This window comes from Micropterus salmoides, unplaced genomic scaffold (genome assembly GCF_014851395.1).
Source record: "Micropterus salmoides isolate LMB-PRFRI ecotype aquatic unplaced genomic scaffold, ASM1485139v1 Ms_hic_scaffold_18, whole genome shotgun sequence".
Lineage (NCBI taxonomy): Eukaryota > Metazoa > Chordata > Actinopteri > Centrarchiformes > Centrarchidae > Micropterus > Micropterus salmoides.
The window spans coordinates 9436018-9455939 of NW_024040928.1; the positions used below are offsets into that span (position 1 = coordinate 9436018).

At 41.2% G+C, this 19922-nt stretch overlaps 1 protein-coding gene and 1 long non-coding RNA gene across 4 annotated transcripts in view; one reads left to right on the plus strand and one right to left on the minus strand.

Moving 5' to 3' along the window:
* LOC119909023 (kelch-like protein 29) overlaps positions 1 to 19922 on the minus strand; it is a 209044-nt gene that overhangs the window by 165875 nt on the left and 23247 nt on the right. The window lies entirely within an intron of this gene.
* LOC119909025 lies at positions 4537 to 10599 on the plus strand. The gene is made up of 3 exons (XR_005445366.1): positions 4537 to 4754; positions 4925 to 5054; positions 5531 to 10599. It is a non-coding gene; the product is annotated as an uncharacterized LOC119909025 (long non-coding RNA).

Below are 19922 nucleotides of genomic sequence, written 5' to 3' on the forward strand. Positions count from 1 at the left end.
AACAAAGGGCCACATGAAAATATGGCGCATTAAATGTCACAGAGTCAGTCGACTCGGCCTAAAGCATGAAACACTTGTCCCATAGCTGCGTCAAACGCGATTACTGTTCACTCTCTGCCAATGCACTGTCAATACTGTTGTAATAATGGATTTTACTGGCTATGGGGAGCTTTCTAAAAATACGTTTTGAAAATAGAAAACATAATGGTAACAGGAAATTGCCTCTCCACATCGAGGCAAAGGTAGATTAACACCACTGTTCAGTTTATCAATTTTCAGCAACTTGAAAATGAAATTTAATCACAGCACACAAGAGTGTGCCTTAAACTGAATTTAGCTATTTAAGACCATAATGCTGCCGAAATATTTTTTCAATGCCAAAGTACATCAGTTATTTACATGATGAAGAAAGACATAAGTAGACAGACTGTTTCAAAAGGGGGCGCCATACAACAAGTACAGACTGGACTCAGTCTTATACAATGTCCAGACATATTAATACACTCATAGCCATGGCAACATTAAAAATCCAAGATGGCCATTTTAGCCATGCTAAAGGAGATAATTGTGAAATCCCTTTCTTAATGTTCAACTTCCGTGATTACAACAGACAACCTGTTCTGGTGAACACTCATAAATAGAAACGCTGTTAGCGATGAACAACTCTTTTTAAAACTGGATCTTTTGCTGTTAAATCCTATTAAAAATGGAAGAGGGAGGGGGTCACCAGGAGTTGGTTTTGTTTCAAAGCACCATTCAACATCAGCTGGAAACTGAAAATAGACTAATCTACACAGAGAAATAGAAGAAACCTAAGTGTATTGTGACCTCTGATTTCCCCTCAGAAGAGTAAAATCACATAGCATAACCTGCCCATGTTGCCTCTGTCAACATTCATCCATGTTAATTCACAGGTGTATGGGTTCATTCTTTGTAGCTGAAGAAAACGCATAGTAGCTGAGAGGAGGTGTGTTTCCAGGCCTGGTAATGGTCATTAAATAGTCATGGGTCCCTGTGCGGAGTTGTGCCATGCCTGTCTGGGCTGTGCTAGGCAGCTTCAGCCTTTGTGCTCATGTTATGCTCATCACTGCGGGGGTCAGGTAGAGTGCTAAGCTGCTCTTCAGTTACAGGACCAGTTCATCGTCACAACATGCGAGCCTCAGCACACACCACACTAAGAACACACACGTTCACCTCACTTTAACCCCGCTGGCTTGTCTGCATGGAGTAAGGTCACATCACGGTCAGTGAGCGGTTTGACGCGTCACAGAAACACAGGATGGGCTCTTGCTATTTTTTTGGCAAACGCTGACTATCTGTTCTTTTTTCACATGCAGTACATGCTTCTGTCTGAGTGTGCGTATGTAAGCTGGTTATGTGAAGGTCACCAAGCAAAGCACATGAAAGGGGAAGCAATCTTTGAGCTCTTATCGGGTGACAAGGGTGCCGTGTGTGTGTTTGGTCAATCACAATGGAGCAGCCCTTTGCAGTGCTCAAGTGTGGAAGCCAATGCGACACGTTTGTGAAGTGGCATGGCTTAAGAGATCTGTTCTTGATGTTTGGTTTCCCTCAGCACTTTTTTTTCCTGCAGACTTTACAATGGAAAGCACACATTTTATAGCATGTCATGGAATGGTGCCTTTTTCCTCCACAGCGTGGGGGTGGGAATAGTTTAGGTCTTTCTGTCACATCACAAAAGAGCAAAACCCAGCAAGTTAACTTGTGTCTTTGTGCTTATAAAATATCTAGTTGAGCTGTAACCATATTGGTGAAATACTAAAGATCCAATAATGGATATTTCTGGCCTTAAAGATGAGATTTTACAATTTTAAATTACAGATTTTATTACAGATTACAGATTTTAAATAACTTGGTTAGTTGTTTTTTTTCTTAATGGCTTTGTGTTGATTATATATATATGTCCACATTATCACAAAATATTTAGAAAACTATGGACATCCTTATCAGCCTCAGCTATACTTTGTGTTACGTTCTAATTAGCCAATGTTAGCATGCTAACATGCCAAACTTAGCAGCATAGCATGCTGACTTTAACATTTCACTCAAATCACTGCTGTGTACATCCTCACAGAGCTAGCATGGCTATAGACTAGATTAGTTTATTTTCTTAAGTTTCTTTGTCTTCTTCAGACAATAGAATAGAATGACAAATAAAATGTCAAAAATGGTGAAAAGAGTCACCCCCTATTTAGGACAGCCCAAGTTGGCATCTTTAATTAGTTTTTATTTGTTTCTCCAGCATAAAAAAACTAACAATAATGATGTAGACTAAAGAAAGTGAGAAATCCTTAGATTTTAGAGATTAACCAGATAATGTTTGGTGTTATTGCTTAATAAAGGGCAAAATAATTAGTCAATTATTAACACTAGTAAAAAAAAAAAAAAATTGTTAAGAAGAAAGACCCTCACTCATTACTCTGATGTGTTTCATTGCACTAAATGCACCTTCCTAGCACTGCCTTCGGGTACCATGGCAGGCATCTTGCACACGCAACATATAACTGGTGAGGACTGAATCCGTGGAGTGATGAATGACTTCCAACACACTGTGGACTCAGCAAATGTTAAATATTCTCATTAGCTGGTTGAGAGATCACACACACTCTGGCAGCACTGCTACCGCCCTTATCGGCCTGAGCCTGAGGCGGTCCAAAACAACCCCCCACCCCCACGCTTTCTTCTCCTCCTGCCTTCATCACCCTTCTCTTTTTCTGTCTCGATCCATCGGTTGTGGGGCTTCAGGCTTCAGGCACTGGAGCGACAGGCAATACCGGCATCTGAGCTGTCATACATGTCTGTCAAGGCAGAAGAATCAGGGCACTGGAGATGGACAGACACCTGATCTGTTGTAAATGTTCCACCCGTTTGGGACGACTGATCCGGGTTGTTAGCACGAGCGTCAAGATTAACAGAACCAGCTGCCCTTACAAAATGCTGTGACATGACTTCTGCTCTATCCTTGACTTCTGCTGTATCGCCTATCACTACAAGACGACTCAAATAAGTCTTGGAACAAACAACAAATTTTACTTCACCTTACTATACAAATTAGCTTTAGTTTTTTCCTAAGATTTTTGCCTTCTCCTACCCTTAAAAGAACAGGTATCGAGACATTTTTGGCTCCATTTTTTGCAGTACCGAGCTGCCAACAATGGGTCTGTTTAGGAGGAGGGTCTGGTATAAAGAGTAAAGAGGAGCAGGAGAGACGAGCAAAGCACAGAACTCAGGGCAGAGGTGGCTCCTGGCCATCCATCTCTGGTTTCAGGATTCAGAGAGTGCTGACAGGTCTGGGTCCCCCGGCGCAGGCCTCTGGGCTGTAACCACGGATACCCAGACAAACCAAGAGCTGTCACTCAAGCAGTACCAGCTAGACAGAGTCACAGGAGATGGGAAAACAGGATAGCGAGACACCAGTGATGTGTGTACGTGCTTATACCTGTGTGTGTGTGTGTGTGTGTGTGTGTGTGTGTGTGTGTGTGTGTGTGTGTGTGTGTGTGTGTGTGTGTGTGTGTGTGTTACAGAATACAAGACAGGAAATGCAGAAGCTGCGAGTGCAGACATTCGCGGGTCTAGTGAGATATCATCAGTCACTCTTGAGACACACACACATACAGAGGACACAGGAAAAACAAATTTTTGATACTGAAGGTTTGGGGATACTCCAGGCTTCGACAAACACAGACATGCTGATAATAGCAAACTGCCACCTCATGAATTTTGCAGCTGTCTAAATCTCCTTGACATTTTTACTGTGCTCTTCCTTTGGCAAGCACCACCACACTTCTTTTAAGACAAATAAAGAAGACTGTAAGGTGGGGAGAGTAAAACAAAAAGCGGCGGTAATGGGAATTGGTTCAAAAGTGTGAATGATCAGGTTCAATATCAGGGTGCACAGGTAGAGCAGTATGAAAGCATATAAACAAAACTTTCAAGATACTGTTCACGTATCTTTTGCTCATTTTTCCAAAGGCAATGATGGATTTGTATGCTACAATATACATCAACTTTTGAAAGGTTTTCAAAGTACACTCATCACAGATTTTATCTAGTGGATCAGAACAAGCAAAACACACAAAAACAAAAAGCATTTTGTACCCCCATAACGTCTGCACTTCGATGTTGAATTGTCTACAGCTGAAAAATAATAACAAATAAATTATTTAAATCTCTGCCTTGGTGAAGTCAGAGGGGGCTTTCTCTTTGTTCTACACCCTGGCATTGATTTCTCCCAGTGGCCAGGAGTGGGATGTCTGAAGGTTAGACACACACACACACACTATGTAGATAAATGACTCCTGAGCTCTGGAGTTTGATCCAAATGAAGCAATGATGTAGCTCACTGGCCCGGGCCCACATTGAAGTAAAGTGTGTGTGCGCTCTGGTAAAATGCGCCCTTGGTGAGTCATAATGTGTGTGTGTGTGTGTGTGTGTGTGTGCGCAAACATGTGAGTACTATACTCCCACCAGTATGGTAGAGGTGAGACAGAGAGAAAACAAGAGAGAGACAATCTGCAGGCTTGGTATGAGGTTTACATGTTGTAATGGACAGATCCATTACACTTTAGCAGAATACTACTCGGCAATTACACATGAAAAAGGAAAAAAACGCTTGTGAATGTGCCTCAGCAGACACTCATATGCTGTGGTTCTCGTAGCCAAATTATTCTACTATTCTACTAAATTCTACTGACGCATGAAGTCAGTAGTAAACAACTGACGCACCGCTAACATGTGTATGTATTTTTTGTATGTGTGTCAGGCTGTGCCTCTGAATCCATGTGTGTAATTATGTTGGTGTTCATACTTTCCATACTTTTCACTCCTAACGCTGAATGCATGTCAGATTGCCTGTGTGTACATGCATGCAATGGTAGTAATGTTTATGTCTTTCTCTTCTCTCAAGCCAATGCCCAGCGGTGTTCCTGACTGTGCAGCGCAGCAAAATTGGCCTGAGAGGTTTCAGAACATTTCCCCCATACAAACAGGGGCAAATCAATAACGTCTCGGTTGGGGGAGCCACTCTCCATATGAAGGTGAGCTGACTCAGCAGTCCCTGCAGCCGAAGGGAGGGAGAGAGAGGGAAGTGGGGATGGAAATGATTGCTTTACAAGCGGTAAAATGCACGGTGGTGTTGAGAACCCTCTGTGGACACCACGCTACACGCCTTCTCAATCCTCTAGTGGAGGTGCGGAATGGAGGGGAGAGGAGAGCACATGCACACACGCTTGGCTTGTAAATACAATAGGCTGCTCTCTCTTGAGCTGCGAGTGCAATCGAGCTCTATTGGTTTCTCTTTTTCTTACTCATACTCTCTGTCAATCTACTCCAATACAGCAGCCTGGCAAGCAATGATTTAGCTTTTGCCAAGTCAATCACAGCTCTACGGTAGCACGATGGAGCCAGCGACCACAAGAAAATTCTTATCTTTACCTTTCTTTAGTCTATTTATTCTTTCAGGTCTCAGCAGCTATCACTGCACTGATTAAATGTGGGTGTTTGCTAATTACAGGGTGGTCAGGCAGGAGGATGGGTGAGGAGAGGGTGGACATCGCAGGGTGCTCTAACGTCCTTCAGGCACGGTAGGGAATCAGCAGCAGCTGTTGGCAGTGGAGAGGAAAAGACTGTACTATCTCTCATTAGACGTCCTGAAGGGCTGAATCATCTCTCAACATCACCTACAAGTACCATCGACTTTCGGTCATCTCTTTGTTTCCTGTTTCTTTGTTTCTTCAAGCTTGAATTCACATATTGTAGTTCATTCAGGAATTGCTTTCTTGACTAAAATATAAAAATATGCAAAGTCTGTATCCCCACCTATCTTACATACAAGGATCGTACTGGTGATTAAGCATGTTTTATCCCACACTGATTTTCTATTTTCCAGGGAGCCATTGGTTTATATTTAGATAGAAATTGGTTTTTTTTTGGCAAAGCTACTCTATTGTTGTGTGATAATGCAGTTTACAGCAAGGATAACCCAAAGGAGTAACAAGCACAGGACATTGTATGAAATACAAAAAATACAATGTTACATTAAAAAACACACACCAGACAAACCATCTATGGCCCCGGCCTTTGATTAACATAAACAGTCGACCACTACCATACTGTTGCTGGTGGAGGAAGCAGTGCAGTGCATGGAGCTAACTGGGTTAATAAATGTAATTGTCTCCCATGTACGTAAGTGAGATGAGTGGCAGCTAGCATAGGATAAAAGAGTAAAGCAGTGTATGAATGGATAGGAGTCCTAAGGCATAGCTGAGAGAGAGTAATAAATGAAGGAGTAGGGCAGAGAAAGTAAAGTTGTAACTTACGAAAACTAAAGGCGATGAAATGTTCACTGTGATGGATTACTTATTTCAAGCAAAGTTTAAGGCTCTGCGAATTGATTCTCAAATCTGAAATGAAAGGAAACCAATGGCTCCCCAGATGGAGGGTAATAAATCCAAAACTATGCTTTGTTTTGTAAAAGTATACATGAAGGTTCAAGGGCTATGCTGCAGCATAAGGAATCCAGTGCACCTCTGCAGCTGAAGGCGAGTGGGTGTTTTCCTCTCCCACAGTTGTAGGAGATGGTTGTGCGGCACTCTGTGCTACACAGAAACAGTAAATAAAACTTCTGCTATCAGGCTCCCATATCATCACTGTGAAAATGGCAGCAGTTGCCATTTTGTCATCTAATACAGCATGAGGAACAGAAAATATTAAGCAATGCTCTTTGTGACAAGCTGAATGTGGTAACGCATCCCTGTCCATCATTTGAATGAAATGTTAAATGACATGTGCATTGCAATATGTCAGAAAGTAATAGCCTACTGTCACATCTCTGTCGCATTCTGGTGTGGGTTAAAGCAGGACTAACGTGGTGCAGTGCGAGAAAAAAGGAGAAAAAACACCACACAAATGTGATGGTGTGAAAATACTTTGTGTATATTATACATGAGATAAAAACAACAAAAAAAAAACACATAGCCACAGTTCTAAAAAAAGCATGAGCCCGGCATTGCTGGCTTTTCACTCCATTCTGGGGTGATAAAATCATGCAGCCCGGTTACAGCAAGTTGTTGACAGTGTGAGAATACTTGGTGCACATAGCCTTTATAGCAGCTGTCTGCTCTGGTGAGGGGCTAGATGAGCCAGCCGAGGTGAATATATTAGTCAGTGAATGTCACAAACGCCATTTCCAACTGCTGAATGTCACAGAGACTGTTGGGGTAACTGCTAGCGCTGTGGAGCGCCATGATGTCTATATTCCCGCTGTTAACATCCTGTATCCCTGCTTTTTAAATATCAAACAAAATCACACTTGCTATGAGCCAAGTAAATATCAATAAGCCAAAAAGACTGTAGGCGATTGGTTGGTGTGTTCTTGCTGATTACAGCTGGAACTTATGGCACCACTGCTCGATTGCAAATAGTGCCTTTTCAACTGAATGAGAGGCTTTGATATAGATTGTTTTCCTTCCAAACCAAGCACAAATAATATTAGTGTGGGAATCTAAAGCTTTATTACTGTTAAAAAAACCTTACAGGAATAGCTTCAGCTACAGTCTGGAATATTATTTGGTGGCGGAGAGGCAGCCATTTTTAACGATCCCTTTGGCTGCTAAAGCCTCGCAGGCTCAGGAATGTGTAAAAAAAAGAGAACACCAAAAAGATAAGAAACTGAAACACATCCTTCTAACACACTCCCCATCGTCAGTGAAGCTCATTGTTTGCAGCGCAGTGATGAGGGCATGCTGCTCAGTGCTGGGAGCCGATGCCGATTATTTCCCACATCTTCAGAGATAAATGTTTGATGCCAAGGTCATTCTCCTCCAGCTATCCATATCTCTCATTCTGCGGTCACTCATTACTGCTATATTGTACACATCTCGCTCACATTCTCCACTCCTAATACCTCTTGATTTAATAAGATGAAACACTAATTTCAGCTACCAGAGGATGGGAGTGACCAACTACGACCTTGCTTTATTGCAAAATGATTTGCTTAATTAGGAAATATCTTAAACCTGACAGAGAGAGCATCCAGATTAAACTCGTCAGTGTTTGTTTGGATTCAAGACTGATTAAATATTTTTCCCCATAAAACTCTTTTTAATTAAAAGGTTCTTATCAATCTGAATAACCTGCATAATTGGCTGAATTATTTTGGGTAAGTGTTAAAGTCACACCGACAGCATATAAACCACAACAATACAGCAGCTAAAAAAAAGAATAGTGTTTACGTTTATTTAGGCTCTAAAAATATGTATTCCTAACTCAACCCAACTCTGCAACAAGACGTAGTGAATAAAAGGCAACTATGATGGCCAGTTGTGTTCAACATAAGACAATAAACCATAGTATAAAATAAAAATTCTTTCTGAACATTTGAAGATTACACACAGCTGAGACAACTAATTTCATGCAACTTCTATTTTCTCATAAACCTGTGCTTGCTAAGTCAAATCATGCTTGTCTTCAAGCTTTGTGCATCTGTCAAGTAAGAAAACAGGACACTAACTTTCCAAGAAGAAAGGGGGCACTACGCCGACCAGCGTGTGCAACAAAAGAAAAACAATCTCCAGTAATTGCCTGCCATCTAACAGAACTGGGATTCAAAATGCAGGATAGATGGAGGGTATGGCAGCGCATATTGCAAACTAGTCAAGGACGTTAGAACCATCCATCTTCCAATCTCAGAGCAAATCAAAAAGGAGAAGCAGGGCTGCTGGTTGTGGTGGTGGTAGTGATGAGGTGTGCCCAGTCAAGTCAGATCATTAGAGCTGGACATGTCACGCAATAAACAATGTGGAGTTCGAAGACTAGGCTGCCTCTGACCTTTTGAAGGTAAAAAGTGGGGCAGTGCGCACCGGCAGAGTGGCGCAGAAGTGTATTGATTTCAGACAGTTTATCTGTATCACAGGCAGCAGCCCACACAGACTGCGTGAACACTTTCACCCATCAGGATTAGGTCTGTAAAGCCAAGCTGACAGAGACAAGACTAGCTGGATGTAAACATGGACACACAGATCTGATACATCCATCTATATGTAGGTGGATTAAAGCAAGTCACCAGTGCTTCGGTGTAAGATAACTAATGATGAACAAATATATACTAAAGTCTGTTTAGGTGTCCACAGCCATCTTCTGTTTGCTGAAGAGGTGTATTTTTATGCAACACATTTAACCATTAACAACACTACTGTATACCTTAGAGCAATGTGATTTCCCAATGTGTACTACATATCTGGTCTAAAGCCCGACAAATATGATTTTATTAAGTCCGATGCAGATTTCGATATTTGAGGATTTTAAAATCCGATATGGCGATATATCGGCCAATATTCTCGTTCCCCCTTATTTTAAGAAACGCATAACATAAACAAAGATTATCCCTAATATTTGTTATGTTGAGACCATACCAAGATACCATGACATAATGCAGTATAACAAGAAAATTTTTATTGTTAGGAGGAATAGGAGAATAGGAGAAGTAATGAGGGCTATTTTTATTATTATTTAAGTTATGTAATTGATGTGACAAATGACTAACTCACTGGGAACATTGAGTGTGAGAGCTACCAGGAGCTACTCAACGTGGTTCCGGAAGACTGCGGTCAGCTGAGGTTTTGTTCTGTGGTGCTGCAGTGTTGTTAACAGAGGAGCTGCAGAGCGCCCTCTGGTGGGCAAACTATGCAACACTCATGACATAAGGGAAGGATCCGACTCTCTTTCAGAGGATCTACGACTCAAGAATTGTTGATTTACATAAAGCTGGCAAAGGTTACAAAGCGATTACAAGGACTTTAGAAATTCACCAGTCTACAGTTAGGCAAACATTCTACAAATGGAGACACTTTGAGACTGTTGCTACTCTACCAAGAAGTGGGCTCCCAGTCTAAATGACACCAAGAGCACAGCGAAGACTCATCGATGAGGTAAAGAAACAAGCTCGAATGACAGCCAAAGATTTGTAAGCATCATTGGAATTGGCTAACATCTCTGTTCATGAGTCTACAATATGTAAAACATTGAACAAGCAGGGCATCTACGGCAGGACACCATGAAGGAAGCCACTGCTTACTAAAAAGAACATTGCTGCACGCCTGAAGTTTGCGAAAGACATTGACACTCTACAGCGGTATTGGCAAGTTTGGCATGTTTTGTGGACTGATGAAACTAAGATTGAACTATCTGGACGAACCACACAGCATTAGATGTGGTGTACAAAGGGCACGGCATATCATCATGAAAACATCATCCCAACCGTAAAGTATGGCGGAGGAAGCATCATGATTTGGGCCTGCTTTGCTGCATCAGGGCCTGGCCAGCTTGCAATCACTGAAGGGAAAATTATTTCCCAAGTACATCAGACAATTCTTCAGGACAATGCGGGAATGTCTGTACGTCAGCTGAAACTGTGTAGAAGTTGGGTAATGCAACAGGACAATGACCCAAAACACCGGAGCAAGTCCATAACAGAATGGCTTCAGAAAAACAAAATCCGCCTTTTGAAGTCAGAGACCAGACCTCAACCCAATACAGATGCTATGGAATGATTCGAAGAGAGCCATACGCATGAGACGTCCAAAGAACATTACAGAGCTAAAGTAGTTCTGCCAGGAAAAATGGGCTAAATTCCTCCTGAACGATGTGCAGGTCTGATCCACAGTAACAGGAACAGCCTGGTTGAGGTTATTGGGGGGGATCAACCAGTTATTGATTATAAGTGTTTTTCCACAGCCATTTTGAATATTGAATGAGTGTGTTCAATAAAAGCATGAGGGATCAGAATTTATTTTGTGTTATTATTTTAGACACATTATATTTGTCAATACCCTTGACTAAGAAGAAGATTAGATTTCAAATTTATGCAGAAAACCATGAAATTCCAAAAGGTTCACATTCTTTTTCTTGCCACTGTATGTGTGAGTGTTGGAAGGGTAAACCATCCACCTCCCTATGCACAATTACCAGAAGTAAATCCAAACCAAAAACCAAACGCCTCTGAAACGCCTCTGACAATGCAGCATGCTGCTGAGATTCTGGAGACCAAAGCAGCAATCACAGCTCTCTTATCTCCCTGCTCTTCATGAAAGGTTAAAAAAGGGTCTGAGACTAGTTCATGAAATAATTAAAAGGCTGATGCGATTAAAAGACAAGACGAGAAAAGAAAGAGAGTTCAGAGCTTTGCCCGGAGCACGCTACCCTCCTCATTCTTTCAGTGGAAATTGGGTTTGGGGCCGGAGAGGCACGTCAGGGCCTTCTCCACAGATCAAGGATCATCACACCTGTGTGCTCAATCCGAACCTCAGCCAATAGCAGAACAGAAACACATCGTCATCACAGGCGCCCTGGATCAGCGGCCAAGGGCAGTTTCTGTCAAGTGTTGCTCATATAAAAAGGGTACTGTACTGCTCTGGTGAACAATCCTGGATGTACACGTTCAGCCACTGACCGGCGGCTCAAATACTCTCCAGCAATGATTCATAGACATTGGTTAATCTTATCAGGGACTGCCTGGACACAACAGTAATAAACTGGAAATTGTCTAGTGAATCTCATATCAAATCACAACCATGGGGAAACTAAAGCAACACAGCAGCTTCAAGCAAGAGCGGACAAGTCTATGGACTGCTCTTGTCAAGACAAGCTATAATGTGATGGTGGTAATTAATTATGTGATAAACAAACATATTTTAGTAGAATTGCTAATTAGTTATTATAAACAGGCTCGCTGCTTTCCTTATTATATTTCCTTTATCTAATATTTAATCCAAATATATAAAAGAATGTAAAAATGATGTATACCCAAGCCTTTAAACAGCAATAAATGGCTTGGCTTTTTGATTCAACCTTCAGTTTAATCAGACACAAAAATGTAATATATTCATTCTTTGACCCTTTCTTATTGAAAACTGCCAGTGAGACCTTAAACTTAACTGAATCTAAAGGTTGTTTGCCTGGTTGCAAGCAGAAAATTAGATTTTGGTGAGGACTTGTGTAATGAAGGAAGCTGCTTGTCTTTCCACGGTGTGACTCTCTGCCTGTTCGTCTCAAAAGGAGGTAGTAAAGCCGCCAGCCACAGATATAAAAGATGACTGGCCACTTCAATTAGCCCAATCATAAAATTTCATTTGAGACACATCTAACATGATCTGAAGACTTTGGAAAAAGACCTGTCCTGTTGTTCTTTGATCAAATATCATGTACACTCAAGTTCTCTGTCTGGGTTGAAGGTGACACTGAAATATAGAATAGAGGTCCTTTTTTTTTTTTTTTTTAAACAATACCAGGCACAGTAAATCAAGATTTACACAAAACCTCGCTCTAACTGAGGTCCGATACTTTCATGGATGCGCTCCATTGACTCCAATGCAAAAAAGAATCGTTTTCTAGCTTTTTTTGGCTGTATTTTTTGAAGATATGGTCAAACTGTCTGCTTCTTTCTGAGATCGCTTTTTACAACAAATTTGATAGGGATGGGACGCTCGATACTGACGTGTCGACGCTGCTCCAAAGCGTGGTTCAAAACGTCAATGTCACGTGACCATAGTGAAGCGAGGCTTCGGTGTGTTTCACCCCTTTTTCGACAGGTGGCAGACCTACCGCTTCTACGCTTGATTCAGTGTTTGGAACAAACCGCACATCAGCTTTAAACTCATTTGACAGATCCAAGGAGACACAATCATTTGATTTATTGGAGCACCCTGCTGTAGTATATCCGCACCTGTAGGCCTATGATGGCAAAAAAAATATTTATCTTTGCCAGTAACAAATGTTCCATGTGACCAAATTTTTCCAAGGCTGGTGATCAGCCCCAATACAGCTGAATATTTCTGAATACAATTCTTGACATATAATAAATGTGAGACATTGTTCCACTTTTCATTTATCATTCTTGAAACAACTTAAAGCTTACTAAGTTACAGATTTTTAATCCATTACACCTCATCACTGCCAACACTCTACACTAGGGCCTATATCTTTCCTGCTAATTATCATGACACCTTTGTTAATAAGCTACTGTATAATACTGTAGATATCAACATTTATTATCATTTATTATTAGGCTATATTCTTATATTTGTATACTTTATTATATTCTCTACTCACTAACTTCAACTACCTATTATTTCTATTCCTTTTCCGTCTTGCGAGTATCTGCAACAAAGACTTCACCGTCGGAGATCAGGAAAGTATTCCGATTCTAAACATGAGCAAGTTGTCTCTATGGGGTCGTGGTTAAGACATGCCTTTGGTGCGAGAGACCTGGGTTCGATTCCCACTGTAATACATGTGTCCCTAAGCAAGACACTTTAACCCTAGTTAAAGTGCGTCCTCTGACATAGCAATTGGGATTTATTTTTGAGAAAAGCGTCGGCTAAATGAGTGACTACTTATGAAACAACACACAGATGTGTTTTATTTAAACACACTTTTATTGCAATCCCCATCTGCTGTCTCTGACAATCTGAAAACGTTTGTGTGTTTGTTGTATGGTGATTTCTCCGAAATCCTGTTGGTCATGTATTGATAAGGTGTTTAGAATTGTAAACGCAGGTCAGTCATTGTTTCAATGAACCCATTACCAAGATGTTTCGATATCAAAAGTGACCAGTAGGTGTCACAGTGGAGACGGGTGTCGAAGTGTGTCAAAGCCTCGACACAATTCCGACACAATTGCTTCAGACGTTTCAATGTTTTACAAAGCTTTGTTTTGCCCATCACTAAAATTTGACAATATTTCTGCGGGGAGTGCAGTAATAGACAGTGGCAGCGCCAACAGTTTGTCTGTAACTAAGAGAGGCGGGGCTTAGCGAAGGGTCAATTAGGTTTTGAGTTAAATGCTAACATCAGCAGGCTAACATGCTTACAGTGAAAATGTTCAGTGAGTTATCCAACTTAGCATGTTAGCATGCTAACATTTGTTAGTCAGCACTTAATATAGCTGACAGATAGATGGTCGTCCCAACGTTCATGGCAATCCATCCAATAGTTTAAGACATTTTAGTCTGTACTGTGGTAATAAGGTGGTGGAATCACCAACCAACATTGCCATCCCTGGAGCCAGACTGCTTGCATGGCAAAAATGTTTCATTGCACTTAACAAAATCAGACTCACATCATCTTAAAAATATGAAAAAAGACATGGAACATGCTGCGCTATCACTGCAGCTGAACATACAGTATATGTGAACCTTAACTATCAGTGATATGAAACAACAAAGCTCATCGTGATTCACAACATGAATGACCATTTTTTTCGTACGTTTCACTCTGGACACAGTTTGATATCCAGAGTGAAACCATTTTTGTGTCCCATTATCCAGCATGAACTAGATAGCATCTCACCTCCAGCTGTGCAATGTTTTGTGGATTACTACAATAGTTCAAGAGGGTTTACACCACACAGGCAGTCCTGCCAGCAGTGAAACCGACTCTGAATTTATTCTCCTTTTAAAATAAAGACCCAGAGATGAAGAAGGGTAATGCCGGAGTCCCTCTGTGTGTCAGGACTGATTTCAGGTGAACTATTCCATTCTATCTACTGTTTGCACACAGCTCTCCATATAAAAATGATCAAGTATTGATTGAAGCTATTTCTTTTTGCCTCTCATGCTTTTAGTATTTTTGAGCACAACATGGTCCTGAGTTTGACACGAGCCAGGGAACACAGAATTGCCTGAATAAGCACAAAATCTTTAAAGGTGTTGTTGGGTTGGTGTTTTTTACAAGAAAAATATGCCTCTTTCATTCCTCCACTTTTGTTGGTGAAGCGACTCCTATCTACAGACTGATGGGAGTCACTTTGCGATGTCAAAAGTGATAACTAGCTGTTCGCTGCAGATGCTATCCACAGTCCAATACAGGCTAGAGAAAATAAATGAAGCCATTTGAAAAGAAATGGAAAGACATCCTAATATAGCCTTGTCATCATCTTCACTCTTAGATACCACTGTTTATTTCCCACCATGAGGCTGTGGCCTTAAGAACACGCCACTCAACAAGCCCATCTTCAAAATCTGTTTACCAGGATGCAGGGTAGCAAAGGGGGAAATTTGACTCACAAATTCAACCACAGAGTGTTCATGTCAATGTCTTCCTATCTGATTGTTTTGGCATTCACATCTGAATGGGATTGGGAGTATGAGGCAAACACTGAGGCAGCGAGCTGCAGATGGTACTCCAGTGAGAAAGTGAGTGGCGAAAGTGCTGCTACCAGACACGCTTTGGCTAATCAACATGAGACCACAGCCAAGCTGAGCCTGTGTGCTGGATGGGCACAGAGTAGACAGTGATAAAACAATGTGTTGGAAGCACCTGCACAATTTCCTGGACTTCTGCTTTCTGCAGTCTTCTGGGTGCAACACTGTCTCGGTAAGTTTCATTACTGTTTTATTTCTCCTGAAAAATATTATACAGCTCAATACCAGAGCTGTAGATTAAAGACAAAGATTAAGACTTGAGAGTTGACTGGAATTTGACTGCTATGACACTTGATTTGCTTGATTTCTGACTGCCTAAAGACCCAAAGGCAAAACATTCAAGTCTCAAGCTTCGATCTAAACATTTTTTTTTAATCAATAATCAACAAATAAGATATAATTTGAAAGTTATAACCACGTGACTTGAAATTTTAATTGTTAGTCTTATACATTAAAAGGACTTGATCTCAGTTATTTAACATGACTGAGAGTCTATACAGTGATGCTTTGCGCTACACGCCAACACGCTCACATACTCACAATGACGAGGCTAACATGTTGATTTCAACTCTGTATAAAAAGTTTAACATGTTTACCATCTTAATTTTGTGTGTTAGCATGCTAAGTGTCACTTAAAACAAAGTACATCTGAGGTCGATGGGAATAGTATTGTTTTTTTGAAAAGTTAAGAGGTCATTCAAGTTAATATAATTTGTCCAGAGACCAAATTTCATGTCAATTCATACAATAGCTGTGGAGACACTTCACTCAAAACTACTCACCACAAAACTTTTGAGACTGATTCACCAAAGTCATTCGGATTCGTCCTCTGGGGACCACAAATTTCCATTGCAATCTATCCAATAATTCTAGACTAAAGTGATGGACCAACTGATCTTGCAATCTGTGGAGCCATACTTGAAAGGAAAAATGTTAAAGAGACATGCCCTTTAAATGTCAGTAGTCAGAGATCTGAAAGACTTGGCTCTAAACAATTTCCTTATGTAGCACTTTGAGACTTGCCCCAAAAGGCTAAACAACAGCTCTGTTCAATACTTTGACTGAATGTGTAACATTTCATTGTGGCCTCCAAAAGTGCACAAGCTAACATTTTATTACAGAGTTGACAAAGGAGGATACACAACTGACAGCAAAGATTGTGGACCAACGTAGCTAGAAAGCTCTTAAAATGCTTCATGCTTTCACTTGCTTTAAGTGGTATCACAGTTCAGCATATCTAAATATTTAATAAACGTGGTATTTGTAATGAAGTCAAAATTCTGATACTATGAGGACAGTGGGGCATGCGGTGAACAACAATGAAATTCAATGAAAGGAAGGTGGTTTGAAGAAAATGCAGGCGTAAAGCAAGCAGAAAAACTGTGAATGAGCGTCAAAAGCTCATTAGTACCAAGCCTGGATGTGGTTTGAACAGTGATACCACAGATCTGTGATATCTGGGCATTATTCCCACCAAAAGCAGTTCCAAAACAACAGGCCTTGTGCTATTCAAAGGGTCTGCTTCTATTCAGTTCCCAAGATTCTCCAAACCAAACAGTTTGGGTGACAGCTGGACTTTCATTCTTTACCATGAAGGGAGGCTTCATTTGGACTGTGTTTGGAATCTGCCACTGTGGGCCAATAGACACAAGATTATGGCCCACCAGGGGATGGAGATGCTGTAAAAAACCATTGCCTGGTCTCACAGGGAGGGATCAGCAGACTGTTAGCTATAGCTTCCAAATGCTCATTTACACTTGAAGATGTGAATGCTACACCTAAACATCAGTTGTGTATTTATTCTGAATTTCAACAATACAACTTTAGGTACAAAATTGGGTTATATGTATAGGCCATGAAAAGAGGTATCTTATTGTGGAAGCAAATGGAGGGCAGTGAGGCTGAAACGGCAACCTGCAGGAAGGGTCTTACACTAATGCTTTCCCCAGCTGCTCCACCTTAGGCTTATTGTTCCACTGTGCCTATCAGGGGAAAGACGGGAGGCCATTTGAACAGAGCCTAGGCTGGGGCCAGGGCAGCACACCTTGGCCCTCACATGCTCCATTAAACCGGGAGCAGTGGAAAGTATGAGGTCTTGACAGTTCCTGGCTCAGAGCCCTGCTACTGACACAATTACTAGCCCCTTGTCCCTCATCTGTGCTTTGCTAGTTTGTTTAAAATGGCCGCCTGTAGCCACAACTGAGTATGTAAACAACAGAGAAGCTGCAGCCAAGAGGGCTGTGCAATGACAAGAATTGTTGTTTTTTTTCCGACAGATCTCTCCGTTATTCATGCGTGACAGCATGAGGTTGGATTTCAAGTTTCTGGGCAATTTCTCAGATATGGTCCTATCCAGTCAAGATCCCAACACTACGCCCCTACTGTAATATTAAGGCTTATATCATTACAAAGTGTAAATAAATAAGGTTTAGTGCTAACTATTTGTAAAGGTGAAACAGGTATGCATAAATACAAGCTACCCTGCCAAAATCACAAAAGAATACTATTGCCATTTTCCCAAAGGCAGAAAACAGCTGGTCTGTGCTTCATCCCAAACACTCACATATATTCTCCCTCTCCCTAAGAAACACAGACTCCACTGTGCCTACTTTCTTTAGCCAGTGGACAGTTCGCCAAGTAAAGCTGGAAGGGAAAAATGAGTTTAACCTCAGAAAATGTTCTGTTATGTAAACTTGCTTGATAGTAAAACATAACTGAAGCACTGACTGATTTAAGACAGAACAATAACTAGGATGCAATTAGTTTTCCAGACTTCTTTTAGCTACTTTAAATGAGTTGATGAGAAAAGAAATTACATTTCTGGAAACTCAGACCTAAACAATTGTTACACCTTGAATTTATCCAAGATCCGACCCCACCTTAGGTTTGAATTAAGATTGACTTACACAACAATGATTTCAGGGCTTGACTGTGTTAGCTTTTCACTCGCATTTGGACTAAAAATAGGTGTGTGCGATATGGAAAATGTATTTTTGGGAATACATTTGCGAATAAAAAGTATTACAAAATTCAGCCCCTCAACGGCAAAACCAGTTCATCCTCCACCACCAGTAGGAAATACAATTTTAACCCGCAGTGGCAGAGAACATTCCCATGGCTCATTTTCAAGGACAACTACAAAGGGCAGAAGCAAGAGGGCAACTCGGCCTTTGTTACGAGCAAACCTCACCTTAAACAAGATACTGTACAGATACAGCAGGCTTTGCAAAGATGCTTAGAAAACAAATGCTCAGGCAGCTGTGAGAAGGCAGGCGCTGCTCTCCGAAGAGGTGAAGAGCAGACAATATTCACATGCTCATGGTAAGAAAGTTTTTTTTCTATTGAACATAATTTATGTGAGTGTAATATTTTAAAGTTATAAATGGTATTAAGAATTGAGTGTCAGTTTTGTTTTTTGATCATTATGGATTTTATGTTTTCCTTCAAGGGTTCTTGAATGCCACCATGACCGCATTTAAGGCAGCTTGCCCAGGGGATGACAGAAGGTGGATGAGAAAAAGTGTGTTTTCCGATGCAGATGGGGCCTCTGTCAGCATGGGCCCATGGAGGTGTGATTGCCCGCCTGCAGAGCAAGGCAGGGAGCCATATAATCCCAATCCACTATTTGCTACAAAGGTTTGTAATCACAACTAGTTATAATGCTTTCTCATCAAATTAGTAAAAAATGTTAGGAAACACAGTGTGTGCGTGAGGAAGTGAGAGAAAGTATATTGTGTAGGTAGATATTTACCTGTCTGCTTCTTGCACAGACTGAACTTGCAATACTCACCCTACAGAAGACAGAACCTAAGTGTCGGTAATCTATCTCCTGCATTTATTTTGGTAAACCTACAATCTCATTGGCAAGTAAAAACAAGCGCTCTCTGCTCTCTGACAAGAACTTGGAGCGGACCCAGCAGTGTCAAGGGATCTCAATGGATTCTCCACAAACACAGAGTTATGAAGGTGCTCTGGTTTTCTGGTGATGATCATTAGCCACAACTGGTAGATAAATAAACTAGGTTCAAGAGATTAAGAAATTCCATAATCTCTTGAACCTATTCATAAACAGCATCAAGACCTGGATTGAAGTCTGTCTCAGACCTGTCATTGGTCAAATAATTCCTATACTAATAATACATCACTTTGAAAAAGTAACAGCAAAGGAATAGATCATTTAAGATCATTTAAGTATTTAAGATTATTTAAGATCAGGAAGGCTCCTGGCCCAGACGGTGTGTCACCATCCTGCCTGAATATCTGTGCAGACCAGCCCCCATCTTCACACAGATCTTCAACAGATCACTGGAGCTGTGTGAAGTTCCCTCCTGCTTCAAATGCTCCACAATCATCCCGGTCCCAAAAAAACCCTCAATCTCTGGATTAAATGACTACAGGCCTGTTGCCCTGACATTTGTAGTCATGAAGACCTTTGAAAGACTGGTGCTGAGCCACCTGAAGGACATTACGCCCCTTGCTGGACCCCCTGCAGGACCCCCTGCAGTTTGCCTACAGGGCTAACAGGTCAGTGGATGATGCAGTCAACTTAGGACTACTTTACATCGAGCAACACCTTTACTCTCCAGGGACATTGACAAGGATCCTGTTTTTCAACTCGGCGTTCAACACCATCATCCCAGACATCTTCAGCACCAAACTCACCCAGCTCACTGGATCACAAACTTCCTGACTGACAGGAGTCAGCAG